The sequence below is a fragment of the Cyanistes caeruleus genome, unplaced genomic scaffold (genome assembly GCF_971803275.1).
Source record: "Cyanistes caeruleus unplaced genomic scaffold, bCyaCae1.hap1.1 HAP1_SCAFFOLD_133, whole genome shotgun sequence".
Lineage (NCBI taxonomy): Eukaryota > Metazoa > Chordata > Aves > Passeriformes > Paridae > Cyanistes > Cyanistes caeruleus.
The window spans coordinates 3,727-18,947 of NW_028255930.1; the positions used below are offsets into that span (position 1 = coordinate 3,727).

At 46.7% G+C, this 15,221-nt stretch overlaps 1 long non-coding RNA gene across 1 annotated transcript; it reads right to left on the reverse strand.

Moving 5' to 3' along the window:
• Positions 1–2,237: 2,237 nt before the first annotated feature.
• LOC147646014 (uncharacterized) lies at positions 2,238–11,768 on the reverse strand. The gene is made up of 6 exons (XR_015282011.1): positions 9,819–11,768; positions 9,491–9,724; positions 6,668–9,199; positions 6,340–6,573; positions 5,910–6,048; positions 2,238–5,810 (listed from the first exon to the last, which is right to left on the reverse strand). It is a non-coding gene; the product is annotated as an uncharacterized LOC147646014 (long non-coding RNA).
• Positions 11,769–15,221: the final 3,453 nt, after the last annotated feature.

A 15,221-nucleotide genomic window follows, 5' to 3' on the forward strand; every position in this document is an offset into this window, starting at 1 on the left:
GGATGTATCTTACCTACCTCATCTTTCCTTTTCCTTTCCCACCATCACTCACTGTCCTTTAAACTGTACATTTAAAAATTACACAAAGGCCTTTTCAGGAATTGTAGTTCAGAAAAATGTTTCAAGTATATTTATCTTTCAGTGTAAACTTGGGGACACGATGGTTCAATTTTCACAAGCTCTACATACTTACAGCTTCTCTTAATTCAATTTGATTTGCAATTATTTCAATCTGTTCAATACCTCTGGCAAAGGAGTATTTCCTATTACTCATTTTACTCCTATTTAAGGAGTGCTGAAATCCATGCTGTAACTTGTCCAGATTTAAATCTAAACATTATAGACACAATTATAGAAAAACGGAGTAATACTTTATCTGATCACTTGGGCTCACAAAACCAAGTCCTACCATATCTGTTCATACAGACTCATTCTAGGCATTGTACACAGATCTTTAACACTTGAATTCAAGTTACTATATTACAGCAGTTTCTCTTGCAGGAATTGTGCAGTACACTTAAAAGTATACAACGGGTCTCTTCTTTACTCTGTATTTTAGTGATCCGTATCGTATCTGAGGGGAAAAACAAAATTATAATGAAGTACTAAGTCACATGAAATGGAAATATAATTCAGCTCCCCACTAATCCTATTTAGCAAATGTCTTCCAATGTGCTTTGGACACCCGGTTTCACTAAGAGAATCTACCTATGACTGAATAAGATAAAGTTTCAACAGAATTGGGCAAGAAGAGTAAGTATCAATTGTTTTCCTGGAATGACCCAAAAACTTTTATGAGACTTCACAGAGATTTATACTAGAGTATCTTTAAATTTTGTAATGCATGCACTAGGATGCTAACTAGGATCTTCTCTTTGTAGATCACAAAGAGTCAGGCTGTTTGTCTATGGCAACTAAAAAATTCTGAATATTCTTTATCAGCAGATGTTTAAGTGTGCACAACACACAGATAATATTATTGTTATTCATACCCTTTTCAAGGCGAACACTTCCTGAAATTAGGCTTGGTGGTGCCAAAATTAGCATTTCAAATACAGAGTCTGTTTCGTCTCCTCTCCCTTGCTCCTTGCTTCATTAATTTCATACATATATTTCCCCTAAACACATCAAACTACAAAAGCTCCAAACTTAGATATTGTTGTCACATGCTTTCTTTCCCATTTAGCATTCTGGAACCCAGTTACTTTTGACAACTTCTCCAATATTAAAAATAAAAATAAATTTCTGCACTATGAATAATGCCAATATACACTGAAAGAACAAACTCAATTAACCAGGATTATACTTGCTTCTTTACAGCCTTTAATAGTTTTCAGAGACTTCATTCTCTGAGTTCTGCGAAGGCCTCTCTGAGCAAACATTTCATCCTCTGAATGTGTCCCCTCCATCTCTTCATCTGTTTTATCATCTCCAGGATTTTTTTCCAGTGGGGTTTTGTAACCTTTAGAAAGAAAATATTTAAAAAATAGTAGCTGTAACTTTTTGACTTCCAAGAAAGCAGCGATTTTTATCTTGATTTATGCTTTTAGATGATGTGCTTATTTCAAAACAGAAACATCTCCTTTGCCACGAGTTTGGTACTTCTAATCCTGCCACTTGGTTCCACAGGTATGTAATGCAGTGCTTCTTCAGTTGTCAAGACTGAAATCACAAGTTTGCTGACATCTTCTGCTTTACACTGAACTGCAAAAACTTGAGTGATCGTCTAAAGAAGTACCTAAGATTTTAGGACACAATCCACATGAGAAGGTGGTTACACTTATAATAAACCTTTAAAGATCCCTCCCAATACAAACCACTTGATGACTTGCATTCATAGGATCTTTCTTCATACACTCATCCTCCTGCATTTTTAATACCAAAGCTTCTTTCATTTCGGTAACACACCAAAGTACTGTTAAGAGTTGTTAACATACTACAAAACCAGGACCAAGATTATTACCTGAGACTCTCACTAGAGGGCACTAACTGCTTAAAAATACACTCCGAAAGCTCCTTGGGGTCCAACAGCCCCGAATCTCCACCACAGACCTATCGCAAAGCTACCAAATCCAGTCTGATTCCTTCCTCCACTGAACACTCCTTTTATCCCAGAATCTACTGGCTGTAACACTCAGGAACACCTTTTAGACTCTAAACCAAATTTTATCAATGACCTGTGTACATTTTATCTTAAGCCAATATTTTATTTAGGCTTATCTAATTTTTTTCATCAATTTTTTTCCCTAGAAATTAGAATCACATCATCCATTCCACAGCTACTTGAGACAAACATCCGGTCATTCTCTTCTGCCATTTTAGAGGCAACATGTCTTTGCTTCCAGTACAGTTTCAATTAATCTTTTTCAATACAGAAGATTTGAATCACATCTCTTTCTCTGTTTCAGAGTAGCAGTGTTTGCAGTGACATCAATACTTTTTTATCTGCATTTGTAATACCTGATGCATCGGCATCCCATCTGCCTTTTTCACAGCAAGAGCACTGCCAGCTCAGCATCATCCTACAATCCACATCCTACAACTAGGCCTTTTAAATCAATTTGCACAGAACTCCTGGCCCAGACAAAAAATAAGATCCAGCTCAGCACAAGAGAATATTGCTACACAGTGTTCCTAAATCTATGTATACTTTTGATCTTTTTTAAGTTCCTAATGCTGAAGAAAATTCAAAGAAAACATGAGAGGTGTATGCTAGATGAGACCAGGACCAGAAAAAATAAATTAAGTTTAACTAACTGTAAGAAAGTTTTTTGACATTTGAGATTGAATCTCACAATCGGTGATTATTTATATAGTATAAACTGAAGAATTTTTTTATAAAAATTAGAGCATTTTTAAGCTATTTCAGATAGGTAAATAATGCTCTCTTACTGAGGAACAGATCCTGCACAACAGCTGCAGTGACATTATCTCTAGTGCAGCTCTTTGTGAATTCTTGGCTTTCTCTCCAGCCAGAGGCTTCAGTTCACACTGCCCTGCACAGGATACTTTCTGGAAACTCCAATTCAGATTAGGTCCCTTCAGCTGGTCACCTATTCCTTAGAATGGGCTAGCACACTATTCATGAAATTCCTTGGACCCCACAAATGCTATCCCTCCCCAAAATGGGGGGATGAGAAGGAATGACAGTCTTAAGTGAAAAGAAATAGCCCAGACCCACTTCTTTTGTGGAAAACAGCAGTTCCTATACATCACAGTCTTGCTATTTCAAAATTACGTAGTTAGCAGACCTTCAGCAAAACCTTCCTTCAAGCATCACAAGCTCAAGGGCAAAGTGATGATGACAATAACAGTATATGTAACATAATAATGAAATAATACTATCTTTCAACAAAACCATATATTGATCACCACACACCATCTTCTGAGTGTTAATAGACATCAGTCTATTATGACAACTTGATGCCTTTATTATTCGTATCACCATACACAATTTTACATTTTGATCTATTACTACAATGCTGTCTGTGCATTTGCAAGTTTCTTGTTCCTACCCTGTTTACTCCCCTGCCTAATCAAGACAGTGACTACCACAGGTACAAGCAAGCATCCAGATCCCTGAAATAAAAGACAAGAAGCAGGCCAGGATCATGTTAATGGAAACCCAAAGTCAGGATCGAGAGCACAAAACTGCCAGGGAAATATATGAGCAATATCGAGAATTAAGAGATAAATATTCCCAAGAGCCAGAAGTTAATGGTTGATGCGGGCTAGAGCCCGATCAAAATATAAGAGGGGGGATATTGTTAAGAATAATATGTTACAGTTGCTGTTTGTAAACTCCTTACTTACCTTGTACCCCTGTCCCAGGTTTACTTACCTTGTACCCCTGTCGCAAATTGCTGTACCCCATATTTTTTTATTCCTTGTTCAGCCAGGCCCTGCCCCCTCTCCCAAGTTGCTGTACCCTGTGTTTCTTGTTCTGTGTTCAGCCAGGCACTGCCCCCACTGCTCCGAGACTCCCACATGGCAACATTGTATCCTTTTCCCGAGTTGCTGTACCGTCCTGAGGAGGAAGATGACATACGGACTTTTATGCAAACGAGAGAGACCAGAGACTTATAAGATGCACCCAGACTGGAAAAAACCCCAAAACAACGAGCCACGCAAAAGGGAAGGAATAGAACCAGCACCATCTAACAAGGAAGACCCAGAGGAGTCCCCTGGCTTCTTTCAAGGGGCCGACATAACCTCGAGGAGACTCGACAGGGATGACAGCCTAGACTACAAGGCCTAAAGAAGGAGTCTTCCCAGGGACTCCCGTGAGGGAGGAAGGCCCAGCTCTGCCCAACTGACAGAGCTGTACGGATTCTCCTCTTCTGCGGTGTCCAGTGGAAGCAGTGGTGGTGTGCGCAACCCCTCGGGCCCCCACCCCAGAGCTGTGCTGCTTAATAATGGCTGTTTTAAAAGGAGCTGGTCTCCTGGCCCATTTATCACAATCGTGATCCTGGGGAATGCAGCTAAAGCCAGCCAAAAGCAATTTCTGGAAAGTCAAGCCTGCTTTACATTTTCTGGAGTTTGGTTGTGCCAACTTCACCAGTCATTTCTAAAAAAGGAAAAGAAACTCCAAGCAAAAGAGAGAAAAACACAAAGAAACCAACCCAAAGAAACCAATCAAACAAACAGATAAAACACCCCCAATCAAACCAAAGGCAATGAGAAGTTAGGACTAGTTGTAAGGATATCACAGCAGGCGAATGGCTGCTTCCTACTTGGATCACCATCCAAAGCCACCTAGAACAACTTCTCCAAAACATATCCAACAGGAGAAATGGAAAAAGTGATCCATGGCAGCTCTGCATTGTGGTGAAGGATGAGCATGCAGTGGTCCAGATGCAGCATTGCCCACCCACCAGGCTGCTGTTTGCTCTGCTGAAAGACTCTTGCAGGACTGTGGCCCCTCTCCATGCAATGGAAATCCTTGCCACAGCTCTCAGTTGAGGCACTGGCATTTCCAGAGCCAGATTCAGGCACAATCCTACTGCCTGCTGAGCATCTGGGAAAGGTGCTGAGCATCTTCAGGCCTAGAAGCACAAAAGAGCTCAGGCTCTCCCCGAACTGGGTTTTCAGGGCAGCTTTCCATATCTCTGCAAGATTTCTTCATCCCTCAACACGTCTGACTTTATGATGTCCAACGATGCATTTGGGTTTCTTCCGTCCTCTTGTGTGCCCGTGAGTAACCTTCCACGTGGATGAAGGAGATTGTGTACAGGACAATTGATTGCGGCATTGCCATTTGGCTTCACTGTCACTCAGTTGAACACGGTCCTTATCTAAGAAGGACTTCCAAGAAATGGGTAGGAGTTCTGGCTGTGAGAGGAGCAGAAAGCACATTTTCTACAGCAAATTGCTAGCTGATGCACTTTCCTCCCTGCCAAAATAGTGATTGCCATTCATCTTCCTGGGAAGAATGTAAAGACCCATTCAGAGTTGCCAGGTTCAGCTGGCCTGTGGCTTTGTGTGCCTCATTTCACATGTCCAATTTCAAGGGCCACTAAAAGAGGCTCACGTTTGCCTTGCTACCCACAAGTGCTGTAGGTATTTCCAGGAGAAGAGGGAAAACATCGCTGTCCTGTGGTGTGGTAGAAATGCCACCACAACTGTGATTGTGTGAGCAAAGCCAGCCAGTGCTTTTTGGGGCAGCAGCAGCAGCTGAGAGTGTGGCAGAGCGGTTTTGATACTCTTTTTAGAGTCCTGCAAACATTGTTCCCGAAAAAAGCCACAGCTTTGCAAACGTGCCCGAAGAAAATGCAAAGAGAACTGGGGTGTGAAAATCAAAGACTGTTTATCTGTAGAAGAAAAGGAACAAGAATGAACTACACCACATATTTACACTGTAAGAATATTGGTAACAACAACAACAACAACAAACTATAGAACCTATTTACCTGAGAACAGCTCTAACAAAACTCTATGAAACGTATTTACAGGCAACTTAAACAAACTCTAAAACTTCTATCCTGAACACAACAACTGTAAAACGTATGTACAGCAGGGTGGCATCTTTGTCTGTGATGTCCCTAAGTCCTGCAAGAAAAACAAGTAGCACGGTCAGTGCAGTCAGGCACGGAAGGGTGTTCCATGTGCTGCCGGGCTGGGACACTGGCCCAGTGGGACTCTGCTGCCAGAAGGGAGCCTGGCTGGGGGCTGTGGCCCAGGCACTGGAACAGGGCTTGTATGGCCCACAGCAAGCCCAGGCCAGGCCAGGGATGGCCAGCAGAATCCAGTGCATGGGCTAGCGTGTCCCTGAGCAGGAAGTGCCCAGCCCGGCCCCAGGCTGGCAGCAGGGGCCCCACTCTGCCTGTGGGGAGCACCTGCCTGTTCTGCTGCTGGCATCGGTCTTCATCCCAAGACCATGTCTTCCTCCTTGTCTTTTAGATCAATATCCATCTCTTTAATATAATCTTTCGTTTCCACCTCCATCTCTTCCTCTGTCTCGTACATATCCACATCCATCTCTTCCTCTCCAGTATCCTCTCCGTCCACTTCCATGGCTTCTTCTCTATCAGTCTGTGTATCGACGTCCGTCTCCTCCTCTCCGTCTGTGCCAGCCTGCAGAGGTAGCAAAATTTCCCACCCTGTCCCACAGAGCTCCAGCCCAGCCAGGCAGCTGCGGGGTGTCCGCCTCCGTGGAATAGTACCATACCTCTTTTGGAACAAATGCAGACATCCTACAGGGATGGAGAGCAAAATCCAAGCGATGGGGAGCTTTGGGGACTGCTGGGGGAATCAGGGAGCAGGTGGCAACAAGGTGACAGGGGTAGGCTTGGAGCAGGGTGAATGAAGAGCGTGCTGGCACAAGGAGCCAAGGGTTGTGTTGTGGCCGTTGCTGGATGCTGGAAGTTCTAGCTGGAGCGTGCACTGTGACATCACCGCCAGGAGTTCAGGCCCAGGCTGAAGTGGACAACGGAGACCGTAGAATGAATGATGGAATCCCTGGGTGCTTTGGCTTGGAAGGGACCCTAAAGACCATCTTGTTCCAAGCGGAGCAATCTTCGCCCAGAATAGGTTGCTCAGAGCCCCGCTCCCAGCTGGCCTTGGATGTTGCCAAGGATGGAGCATCCCCAGCCTCTGTGCACAGCCCGGGCCAGTGCCCCAGCAGCCGGAGTGGAAAAGAGCAGCTTCTTTAGATCCAACTTCAAGCTCACTCCTGCAGTTGAAAGGCTTCTCCTCTCTGTGCCCATCTTTCCTAGAGCTGCAGGGAGGCCTCGCCAGCCCCCTTCTCTTTCCAGGCTGAGCATCCCCAGCCCCACACGGACAGCAGTCCGATGCGTGGCAGTCAAGGCTAAAGGGTAGCAAATGGCTACATCAGGAAGTGAGAGATGGAAGCTTTTGGAGATGGAAGCTTTACCTCTAAATGTAGAAAAGAAAGAAAAGTGGAGGGGGAAATGGTGGGACTCTGGCTCTGTTCTAACTGGCGAAGATTTTCTTTTCTTCTTTTCTGTCGTGCTAACCCAAGTTTTGTTGTTTGAAAGGAGGTTTAGCAAAATATCCATCGTCTTCTCCACTGCTGAAACACTGAACAACACCTGGGCAGGCTGAGGATGCAGAGCAAAACCTGCAAATATCTACTGCTGATCGTGATCCTGGGGGATGCAGCTAAAGCCAGCCAAAAGCAATTTCTGGAAAGTCAAGCCTGCTTTACGTTTTCTGGAGTTTGGTTGTGCCAACTTCACCAGTCATTTCTAAAAAAGGAAAAGAAACTCCAAGCAAAACAGAGAAAAAAACAAAGAAACCAACCCAAAGAAACCAATCAAACAAACAGATAAAACACCCCCAATCAAACCAAAGGCAATGAGAAGTTAGGACTAGTTGTAAGGATATCACAGCAGGCGAATGGCTGCTTCCTACTTGGATCACCATCCAAAGCCACCTAGAACAACTTCTCCAAAACATATCCAACAGGAGAAATGGAAAAAGTGATCCATGGCAGCTCTGCATTGTGGTGAAGGATGAGCATGCAGTGGTCCAGATGCAGCACTGCCCACCCTCCAGGCTGCTGTTTGCTCTGCTGAAAGACTCTTGCAGGACTGTGGCCCCTCTCCATGCAATGGAAATCCTTGCCACAGCTCTCAGTTGAGGCACTGGCATTTCCAGAGCCAGATTCAGGCACAATCCTACTGCCTGCTGAGCCTCTGGGAAAGGTGCTGAGCATCTTCAGGCCTAGAAGCACAAAAGAGCTCAGGCTCTCCCCGAACTGGGTTTTCAGGGCAGCTTTCCATATCTCTGCAAGATTTCTTCATCCCTCAACACGTCTGACTTCATTATGTCCAACGATGCATTTGGGTTTCTTCCGTCCTCTTGTGTGCCCGTGAGTAACCTTCCACGTGGATGAAGGAGATTGTGTACAGGACAATTGATTGCGGCATTGCCATTTGGCTTCACTGTCACTCAGTTGAACACGGTCCTTATCTAAGAAGGACTTCCAAGAAATGGGTAGGAGTTTTGGCTGTGAGAGGAGCAGAAAGCACATTTTCTACAGCAAATTGCTAGCTGATGCACTTTCCTCCCTGCCAAAATAGTGATTGCCATTCATCTTCCTGGGAAGAATGTAAAGACCCATTCAGAGATGCCAGCTTCAGCTGGCCTGTGGCTTTGTGTGCCTCATTTCACATGTCCAATTTCAAGGGCCACTAAAAGAGGCTCATGTTTGCCTTGCTACCCACAAGTGCTGTAGGTATTTCCAGGAGAAGAGGGAAAACATCGCTGTCCTGTGGTGTGGTAGAAATGCCACCACAACTGTGATTGTGTGAGCAAAGCCAGCCAGTGCTTTTTGGGGCAGCAGCAGCAGCTGAGAGTGTGGCAGAGCGGTTTTGATACTCTTTTTAGAGTCCTGCAAACGTTGTTCCCGAAACAAGCCACAGCTTTGCAAATGTGCCCGAAGAAAATGCAAAGAGAACTGGGGTGTGAAAATCAAAGACTGTTTATGTGTAGAAGAAAAGGAACAAGAATGAACTACACCACATATTTACACTGTAAGAATATTGGTAACAACAACAACAACAACAACAACAACAACAAACTATAGAACCTATTTACCTGAGAACAGCTCTAACAAAACTCTATGAAACGTATTTACAGACAACTTAAACAAACTCTAAAACCTCTATCCTGAACACAACAACTGTAAAACGTATGTACAGCAGGGTGGCATCTGTGTCTGTGATGTCCCTAAGTCCTGGAAGAAAAACAAGTAGCACGGTCAGTGCAGTCAGGCACGGAAGGGTGTTCCATGTGCTGCCGGGCTGGGACACTGGCCCAGTGGGACTCTGCTGCCAGAAGGGAGCCTGGCTGGAGGCTGTGGCCCAGGCACTGGAACAGGGCTTGTGTGGCCCACAGCAAGCCCAGGCCAGGCCAGGGATGGCCAGCAGAATCCAGTGCATGGGCTAGCGTGTCCCTGAGCAGGAAGTGCCCAGCCCGGCCCCAGGCTGGCAGCAGGGGCCCCACTCTGCCTGTGGGGAGCACCTGCCTGTTCTGCTGCTGGCATCGGTCTTCATCCCAAGACCATGTCTTCCTCCTTGTCTTTTAGATCAATATCCATCTCTTCAATAGAATCTTTCGTTTCCACCTCCATCTCTTCCTCTGTCTCGTACGTATCCACATCCATCTCTTCCTCTCCAGTATCCTCTCCGTCCACTTCCATGGCTTCTTCTCTATCAGTCTGTGTATCGACGTCCGTCTCCTCCTCTCGGTCTGTGCCAGCCTGCAGAGGTAGCAAAATTTCCCACCCTGTCCCACAGAGCTCCAGCCCAGCCAGGCAGCTGTGGGGTGTCCGCCTCCGTGGAATAGTACCATACCTCTTTTGGAACAAATGCAGACATCCTGCAGGGATGGAGAGGAAAATCCAAGTGATGGGGAGCTTTAGGGACTGCTGGGGGAATCAGGGAGCAGGTGGCAACAAGGTGACAGGGGTAGGCTTGGAGCAGGGTGAATGAAGAGCGTGCTGGCACAAGGAGCCAAGGGTTGTGTTGTGGCCGTTGCTGGATGCTGGAAGTTCTAGCTGGAGCGTGCACTGTGACATCACCGCCAGGAGTTCAGGCCCAGGCTGAAGTGGACAACGGAGACCGTAGAATGAATGATGGAATCCCTGGGTGCTTGGGCTTGGAAGGGACCCTAAAGACCATCTTGTTCCAAGCGGAGCGATCTTCCCCTAGAATAGGTTGCTCAGAGCCCCGCTCCCAGCTGGCCTTGGATGTTGCCAAGGATGGAGCATCCCCAGCCTCTGTGCACAGCCTGGGCCAGTGCCCCAGCAGCCGGAGTGGAAAAGAGCAGCTTCATTAGATCCAACTTCAAGCTCACTCCTGCAGTTGAAAGGCTTCTCTTCTCTGTGCCCATCTTTCCTAGAGCTGCAGGGAGGCCTCGCCAGCCCCCTTCTCTTTCCAGGCTGAGCATCCCCAGCCCCACACGGACAGCAGTCCGATGCGTGGCAGTCAAGGCTAAAGGGTAGCAAATGGCTACATCAGGAAGTGAGAGATGGAAGCTTTTGGAGATGGAAGCTTTACCTCTAAATGTAGAAAAGAAAGAAAAGTGGAGGGGGAAATGGTGGGACTCTGGCTCTGTTCTAACTGGCGAAGATTTTCTTTTCTTCTTTTCTGTCGTGCTAACCGAAGTTTTGTTGTTTGAAAGGAGGTTTAGCAAAATATCCATCGTCTTCTCCACTGCTGAAACACTGAACAACACCTGGGCAGGCTGAGGATGCAGAGCAAAACCTGCAAATATCTACTGCTGATCGTGATCCTGGGGGATGCAGCTAAAGCCAGCCAAAAGCAATTTCTGGAAAGTCAAGCCTGCTTTACGTTTTCTGGAGTTTGGTTGTGCCAACTTCACCAGTCATTTCTAAAAAAGGAAAAGAAACTCCAAGCAAAACAGAGAAAAAAACAAAGAAACCAACCCAAAGAAACCAATCAAACAAACAGATAAAACACCCCCAATCAAACCAAAGGCAATGAGAAGTTAGGACTAGTTGTAAGGATATCACAGCAGGCGAATGGCTGCTTCCTACTTGGATCACCATCCAAAGCCACCTAGAACAACTTCTCCAAAACATATCCAACAGGACAAATGGAAAAAGTGATCCATGGCAGCTCTGCATTGTGGTGAAGGATGAGCATGCAGTGGTCCAGATTGCCCACCCTCCAGGCTGCTGTTTGCTCTGCTGAAAGACTCTTGCAGGACTGTGGCCCCTCTCCATGCAATGGAAATCATTGCCACAGCTCTCAGTTGAGGCACTGGCATTTCCAGAGCCAGATTCAGGCACAATCCTACTGCCTGCTGAGCCTCTGGGAAAGGTGCTGAGCATCTTCAGGCCTAGAAGCACAAAAGAGCTCAGGCTCTCCCCAAACTGGGTTTTCAGGGCAGCTTTCCATATCTCTGCAAGATTTCTTCATCCCTCAACACGTCTGACTTTATTATGTCCAACGATGCATTTGGGTTTCTTCCGTCCTCTTGTGTGCCCGTGAGTAACCTTCCACGTGGATGAAGGAGATTGTGTACAGGACAATTGATTGCGGCATTGCCATTTGGCTTCACTGTCACTCAGTTGAACACGGTCCTTATCTAAGAAGGACTTCCAAGAAATGGGTAGGAGTTTTGGCTGTGAGAGGAGCAGAAAGCACATTTTCTACAGCAAATTGCTAGCTGATGCACTTTCCTCCCTGCCAAAATAGTGATTGCCATTCATCTTCCTGGGAAGAATGTAAAGACCCATTCAGAGATGCCAGGTTCAGCTGGCCTGTGGCTTTGTGTACCTCATTTCACATGTCCAATTTCAAGGGCCACTAAAAGAGGCTCATGTTTGCCTTGCTACCCACAAGTGCTGTAGGTATTTCCAGGAGAAGAGGGAAAACATCGCTGTCCTGTGGTGTGGTAGAAATGCCACCACAACTGTGATTGTGTGAGCAAAGCCAGCCAGTGCTTTTTGGGGCAGCAGCAGCAGCTGAGAGTGTGGCAGAGCGGTTGTGATACTCTTTTTAGAATCCTGCAAACGTTGTTCCCGAAACAACCCACAGCGTTGCAAATGTGCCCGAAGAAAATGCAAAGAGAACTGGGGTGTGAAAATCAAAGACTGTTTATGTGTAGAAGAAAAGGAACAAGAATGAACTACACCACATATTTACACTGTAAGAATATTGGTAACAACAACAACAACAACAACAACAACAACAAACTATAGAACCTATTTACCTGAGAACAGCTCTAACAAAACTCTATGAAACGTATTTACAGACAACTTAAACAAACTCTAAAACCTCTATCCTGAACACAACAACTGTAAAACGTATGTACAGCAGGGTGGCATCTGTGTCTGTGATGTCCCTAAGTCCTGGAAGAAAAACAAGTAGCACGGTCAGTGCAGTCAGGCACGGAAGGGTGTTCCATGTGCTGCCGGGCTGGGACACTGGCCCAGTGGGACTCTGCTGCCAGAAGGGAGCCTGGCTGGGGGCTGTGGCCCAGGCACTGGAACAGGGCTTGTGTGGCCCACAGCAAGCCCAGGCCAGGCCAGGGATGGCCAGCAGAATCCAGTGCATGGGCTAGCGTGTCCCTGAGCAGGGAGTGCCCAGCCCGGCCCCAGGCTGGCAGCAGGGGCCCCACTCTGCCTGTGGGGAGCACCTGCCTGTTCTGCTGCTGGCATCGGTCTTCATCCCAAGACCATGTCTTCCTCCTTGTCTTTTAGATCAATATCCATCTCTTCAATAGAATCTTTCGTTTCCACCTCCATCTCTTCCTCTGTCTCGTACATATCCACATCCATCTCTTCCTCTCCAGTATCCTCTCAGTCCACTTCCATGGCTTCTTCTCTATCAGTCTGTGTATCGACGTCCGTCTCCTCCTCTCCGTCTGTGCCAGCCTGCAGAGGTAGCAAAATTTCCCACCCTGTCCCACAGAGCTCCAGCCCAGCCAGGCAGCTGCGGGGTGTCCGCCTCCGTGGAATAGTACCATACCTCTTTTGGAACAAATGCAGACATCCTGCAGGGATGGAGAGCAAAATCCAAGCGATGGGGAGCTTTGGGGACTGCTGGGGGAATCAGGGAGCAGGTGGCAACAAGGTGACAGGGGTAGGCTTGGAGCAGGGTGAATGAAGAGCGTGCTGGCACAAGGAGCCAAGGGTTGTGTTGTGGCCGTTGCTGGATGCTGGAAGTTCTAGCTGGAGCGTGCACTGTGACATCACCGCCAGGAGTTCAGGCCCAGGCTGAAGTGGACAACGGAGACTGTAGAATGAATGATGGAATCCCTGGGTGCTTGGGCTTGGAAGGGACCCTAAAGACCATCTTGTTCCAAGCGGAGCGATCTTCGCCCAGAAGAGGTTGCTCAGAGCCCTGCTCCCAGCTGGCCTTGGATGTTGCCAAGGATGGAGCATCCCCAGCCTCTGTGCACAGCCTGGGCCAGTGCCCCAGCAGCCGGAGTGGAAAAGAGCAGCTTCATTAGATCCAACTTCAAGCTCACTCCTGCAGTTGAAAGGCTTCTCCTCTCTGTGCCCATCTTTCCTAGAGCTGCAGGGAGGCCTCGCCAGCCCCCTTCTCTTTCCAGGCTGAGCATCCCCAGCCCCACACGGACAGCAGTCCGATGCGTGGCAGTCAAGGCTAAAGGGTAGCAAATGGCTACATCAGGAAGTGAGAGATGGAAGCTTTTGGAGATGGAAGCTTTACCTCTAAATGTAGAAAAGAAAGAAAAGTGGAGGGGGAAATGGTGGGACTCTGGCTCTGTTCTAACTGGCGAAGATTTTCTTTTCTTCTTTTCTGTCGTGCTAACCCAAGTTTTGTTGTTTGAAAGGAGGTTTAGCAAAATATCCATCGTCTTCTCCACTGCTGAAACACTGAACAACACCTGGGCAGGCTGAGGATGCAGAGCAAAACCTGCAAATATCTACTGCTGATCGTGATCCTGGGGGATGCAGCTAAAGCCAGCCAAAAGCAATTTCTGGAAAGTCAAGCCTGCTTTACGTTTTCTGGAGTTTGGTTGTGCCAACTTCACCAGTCATTTCTAAAAAAGGAAAAGAAACTCCAAGCAAAACAGAGAAAAAAACAAAGAAACCAACCCAAAGAAACCAATCAAACAAACAGATAAAACACCCCCAATCAAACCAAAGGCAATGAGAAGTTAGGACTAGTTGTAAGGATATCACAGCAGGCGAATGGCTGCTTCCTACTTGGATCACCATCCAAAGCCACCTAGAACAACTTCTCCAAAACATATCCAACAGGAGAAATGGAAAAAGTGATCCATGGCAGCTCTGCATTGTGGTGAAGGATGAGCATGCAGTGGTCCAGATGCAGCACTGCCCACCCTCCAGGCTGCTGTTTGCTCTGCTGAAAGACTCTTGCAGGACTGTGGCCCCTCTCCATGCAATGGAAATCCTTGCCACAGCTCTCAGTTGAGGCACTGGCATTTCCAGAGCCAGATTCAGGCACAATCCTACTGCCTGCTGAGCCTCTGGGAAAGGTGCTGAGCATCTTCAGGCCTAGAAGCACAAAAGAGCTCAGGCTCTCCCCGAACTGGGTTTTCAGGGCAGCTTTCCATATCTCTGCAAGATTTCTTCATCCCTCAACACGTCTGACTTCATTATGTCCAACGATGCATTTGGGTTTCTTCCGTCCTCTTGTGTGCCCGTGAGTAACCTTCCACGTGGATGAAGGAGATTGTGTACAGGACAATTGATTGCGGCATTGCCATTTGGCTTCACTGTCACTCAGTTGAACACGGTCCTTATCTAAGAAGGACTTCCAAGAAATGGGTAGGAGTTTTGGCTGTGAGAGGAGCAGAAAGCACATTTTCTACAGCAAATTGCTAGCTGATGCACTTTCCTCCCTGCCAAAATAGTGATTGCCATTCATCTTCCTGGGAAGAATGTAAAGACCCATTCAGAGATGCCAGGTTCAGCTGGCCTGTGGCTTTGTGTACCTCATTTCACATGTCCAATTTCAAGGGCCACTAAAAGAGGCTCATGTTTGCCTTGCTACCCACAAGTGCTGTAGGTATTTCCAGGAGAAGAGGGAAAACATCGCTGTCCTGTGGTGTGGTAGAAATGCCACCACAACTGTGATTGTGTGAGCAAAGCCAGCCAGTGCTTTTTGGGGCAGCAGCAGCAGCTGAGAGTGTGGCAGAGCGGTTGTGATACTCTTTTTAGAATCCTGCAAACGTTGTTCCCGAAACAACCCACAGCGTTGCAAATGTGCCCGAAGAAAATGCAAAGAGAACTGGGG